Here is a 4,974-nt window from a genome sequence, read left to right as displayed (position 1 = left end):
TCCTCTTCCTTGACATGCCTTTTGCTCTTCTTCACTAATCATGACTGAAGGCTTGCAAGCAGCAGCTCCTGGCTTTGAAACCAGTGGGACAGCTCAGAGAAGCTGAGCTACGCCCTCCAGGAGCAGATGGCGAGAGGAAAAAAAATGTATAAAAATAGAATTTACTCTATCTGTGCCACAGGTACACTTGGAGTGGCCCTTCTCCCAGCCAGCCTGGTTTTATATCTTTTCATAATGGAAATCTGAGGCAGGTAAAGCCTTAAAATCAGCTTTTCCAAGCAGGGGTGGCAGGAACTCCCTGCAAACCCAAAGCCCTGTGTGCCCAGTGCCAGCCCCTGACCCGGGGAGCCCATTTCCTTCCTGCTGCGGATATATAGGAGGGGGACAAAGTGGGGAGCAGGGCCGAGGGGCTAGGGGCGCCCCGGCCTCTGCAGCCTCCCCCCGAGCCTTCCCCGCGGGGCTCCCGCTCAGCCTCCGCCGGGCAGCTCCGGGCTCCGCCGGCCGCTTCCCAAAGCCGGCAGCAGCCCCTGGTGGATGCTGCCTGCTACTTGTGCTGCTCTGCACTACCCCAGGCTGCCCCGCTGCGAAATGTGCCTGCTTTGCTCTATATTGCTTTTGGTTTTTAATTTTAATTTTTTTTTTTTTTTTTGTTGGCTTTCGTTCCTGCAGCTTGCGGTGAGCCCAGCAGTGTTGCCCCCATCTGTCCTGCTGGGGAGAGCTCTGGGTGTGTTCAATCCTATAGGGCTCTGGAAAAATCCCAGGACAATCAGGCTCTGAAGGGCCCTCAGGCTTGTTCCTGACGGCTGCTGTTGACACAGGGCCACAAATGGGGCTGCAGCACCTCATCAATGCTCATCCTCATCAATGCAAACCCCGCTGAGGCCCTGAGCAAGGGGACATTTGTATTTTGGCCACGGATGGACCAAAAGGAAAAGTCCTGCACAGTCCTTAGGAAGACTTTTTGGTGCAGGCAAATATATCCTGCATTTATCACATTTATCACGGATTCCTGTAGGCATGGACGATGACATTCACCTCACTTGGCTTCCCAGGAAAGCTGTGCAGGTGGAGCCGTCACATCCAGCAAGGTTTCTGTGTGCAGAGACCACATCACTTCCAAAGGAGGGAGAGGATGTATTGCCCAAATTCCCACTGACTTGACACATGCTAACGATTCCTTCAGAGAAACCGCGTTCAGCATGGCTGCAAAAATGCCAGAGCCCCCGCTGACAAGGCAATGATGATTGCAAGCCTGGAAGAAAACGTTTCTTTAATCTTCACTGAGACAGATGACTGTTAACAAGAGAAAAAGATGTTTTCATGCTGGATTTCCAACCTGAGATCACCATCGACATCTGGAGCTCTGGTCCTTAATTGCCCTGCATGACACTGCGCTGGTAGGTCCTGATTTCTGCCTAACCCTGATTTATTTTCTGTTTGCACTGTAACAGGGATAAGGACAGTGCTTCTTGCAAAAAGGCAGCCCTTAGGCAAGGCAGGTGCAAGACAAGTAGAAGACAGAGGCCTTACATCTAAATGGAGTAAGGATGGGCAGGAGAACTTTGGCAAGGCCACCAAGAACTGCAGGGGGTGCTCCTGCTGCTCACCCTGCCCAGGGGTGGGAAGACACTTCTGGCTCTTCATGGCAGCCTGGGGTTCTGTTTGATGTCTTTTGGTCCCAAAATACTGATCAGAATGGCACTGGGGTCCCCCAGAGTTAGGTTAGCAAGCGGGGAGGTGCACACTGTGGGGCTGGTGCAGGTGAAGTTGGCTCTAGCATCCCTAGATTTACTTGGATCTTTTCTTCCCTGACCTCTTCTTTTGTCTTCCCTGGTCTTTTTTTTTTTTTTTTTTTTTTTTCCCTAATCTCTCACCTACTCCCCTATTGCTTTCTGTCATCTTCTCTCTTTGCTGACCTCTTCAAAAATATTCTTTGATCTTCTATGTCCATCTTTCCTCTGGCCTCCTCGTCTCCTCTCTGCTCACATATTCTTTTTTAAATCTCTTCACCCCTGATCTTCCCAACCTGATCTTCCCTTCCCTGACCTTCTTTTTTTCCTTATTTCTGCCTTCTCCAAGCTTCTCCAACATCACTGAACTTTCTCTTAATTTTCTTTGACCTTATTTGACATTCTTTGGCACTCCGGTCCTCTCTGACACTCCTGGACCTTCCCTTCTTTCGTCTTCCTGGGCTTGTTTTTTCTAATTTCTTCTTCTCATCTCTGACCTTCTCCTCTCTGTCCTTCACTGCTATTTTCCTCTCTGCTCTGCTCTTCTCTGATCTCCCCCTGTGATTTTGGTCACATCCTTTCCATCCAGCAAATAGGTTGAAGCAGCCTTCTCGTCTCGTCCAGTAACGGTGAGAGCTGGAATTTGGCAGGGTGAGCAGTGTGCCAGCAAGGGGAAAAACAGGCCTAACTGTACAAAAAGCTTCAATTCAGAGGAGTCCCAAACCAGATTGCTTTTTCCTAGATACCACTGTCTGCTGTACCTTCTCCCACACTGCCTATGGCAGCCCCATTGCTGCCAATCCTCCTCGCTGCCCGTGCAATGCTCTCGCCTCACTGGTTCCCAGTCCCAGCCGTCTATCTCAGTCTTGATCAGATATCTCCAGGTTGCATTAGTGGTTTCATGTTTCTTTCCTTAGAAGACTTTTTTTTTTTTTCCTAGAAAAAGTGCTTGAATTATTTTTTCCCCTTTTCTTTTATTTATTTATATATATTTTTTAATTCTCGGTTGGAAAGAAAGAGAGTTCCTGTCCAGATCTTTTTGCTTTCCAGCCTGGGAGCAGGACAATCTTTGATGCAATCACAGTTTCTCCAAGCAGCCTGCGTGATCTCCAATAGACATCTGTAAGACAAGGTGGAGATCATTACAAAATGCATCACTTTCTTCTTCCCAGAAGTGCCGATTCTGCCTTCTCGCCCAGCACCACAACCCGTCCAGGCACCTGCCTCGAGTTTCCTCGCTGCTGCAGGCTGGGTGGGTGGCACAGCCCATCCGCCCACAAGCAGCCCGTGCCACCGAGCCCTCCTTTTACCCTTTCCCTTCCCAAAACCTCGGTGGGAGATGCTGCAGATAGCACAGCAGCTGAACCGTTGGCGGTGGCGGTGCCCCCACTGCCGGTGCCACGTGTCCCACTCGGAGGTCTAGCTGCTGCTGATTATCTTTTAGGGCTTTGCACCTCCCTGCTGCCCTGGGCTGGTCCAAGCACAGTTGGACGCCTCTTCTGTGGGGCTGCCATTAACTCCACCACCGCAGACATCAGCCTGAGGTACTGGGCTGGCCCAAGCAATCAATCTCTAATTGCCACATCCCTTTGTAGAGCGAACAGCCCAAAAGGAAAGAGAAGGGAAAAAAGGGAACAAGAGTTTCCTTTACCCCACCGCAGCTGGCTTGTGAGAAATATTGGGTGAAAACAACCCCGTGTAGCCCCTTGCTCCGTCCCTCCCGTGGAGGAATGAGCCGGGAATTTCATGCAGGATGAGCAACCACCAAACAGTCCCTACAGGTCCGCCGGGGACCACAGCTCGCCGAGCGGCTGCTTGTTTACCTGCCGCCCATTTCCATGGCGTGGGCGTGCAGCCGCATTCCTGGCAGCCCCGGCTGGTCCCCGCCTGCCCGACCCGTCCGCGTGCCACCGGTGGAGCCCGAAGCCGACGTTTGGCAGCAGAGCTGCAGATCGCCGGCGCGATTGCTGCAGGAAACGCTGCCAAGGATGCTCAGCGCCGCGCTGGGCTTACTTAACCAGCCAGCTCAGCAGCTGGGGTGTCAATCGGCGTGGGGATGTTGCTGCTGGGGGATGGAGGGGGATTTACGCCGCGGTGGGGTCTGACTGGTAGATGGGGGCTGAGACCTGGGGATGTGCGGCACTGCGGGGCTGCCCCAGTGGGTTACGCGGAGAAGGGGCTCAGTTGAATGTTCCCAACCCTTTTCCCTACCCAACAGCCCTGGAAATATCCCAGGGGAACAACCTTCCCCAGCTTTCACGCCCTGCTAACCAAGGTGGATGCATCCCTCCTGCAGAGCCATGCTTGGAGGCAGCTCCACCAGCGGGGCCCTGCGCTCACCAGGCAGCTCTCAGCCAAGCAGGACGTGCCCTCTGCTTCTTGAACACATTGGTGACATCTTTCTGCTGCTTTTTCTTTGTGCCATGCTGATGGCGAGCACAGGCACTCTGCGAGTGCACCTCCTGGGCTTGCAGCAGCCGCGGGGACGCGGGGCAGCACGGGGGAAGCTGGACCTGCCCAGCCTGGTGGGACTGGGCCGGGCAGGGTTGATGCCAGCATTTTTCTGGGGGATGCTGAAATAGCTGCACTTCAAAGGCTCAGGAGGTGTCCACGTCGCCTTCGGCTCTGCCAGCCCACGGCTGGGCTGGAAGCTGCTTGTGTCAGCAGCCAGAGCAGGGAGACAACCCAGGCTGGGGCTGCCGGCCAGGATCAGCACCCACATCACCCAGCCCTCCCCTGCTGCTCCCCCACCCCTGGGTGCCCCAAGAGGTGCTCTGGGACCACAGGTTTTCTCTCACCCTGTGCTAGCAAGCAGCCAGAGGGGTTGATTTGGGCACGTCACTTCTCCTGTCCCAGGCTGTTTGCTGCATGGCCGTGTTGTGTGCCCTGTGCTGTGCCCTGCCACAGCAGGGAGATGAGGCCAAAGGCAGCCCCTGGTGCACGCTGCCCCCCCAAGAAATGGCCCTGCAGGGAGGCGACATCGAGGGTTTAGTAGAACAAGATGCCACTGTCACTTTGCTCTTCCTCTCTGAAAGGGCCACGTTACGTAAAAGAGCAGAAATTCCCACCTTAATGGTGGCTGAGTGATTTAAATGGGTCTGTTTGCTAATGTGATTGACTCCAACCAACAGCGCAGGTTGGGCTGTAATTATGGGAAAACAATCAAATCTCTATCTTGGCTTCAAACCCTACTGGTCCTGCCGCTTTTTTTTTTTTTTTTGCGCTACAGCAGAACCTGCTGAGC

Source organism: Anas acuta, chromosome 16 (genome assembly GCF_963932015.1).
Source record: "Anas acuta chromosome 16, bAnaAcu1.1, whole genome shotgun sequence".
NCBI classification, from domain to species: domain Eukaryota; kingdom Metazoa; phylum Chordata; class Aves; order Anseriformes; family Anatidae; genus Anas; species Anas acuta.
This window is presented reverse-complemented; position numbering follows the sequence as displayed.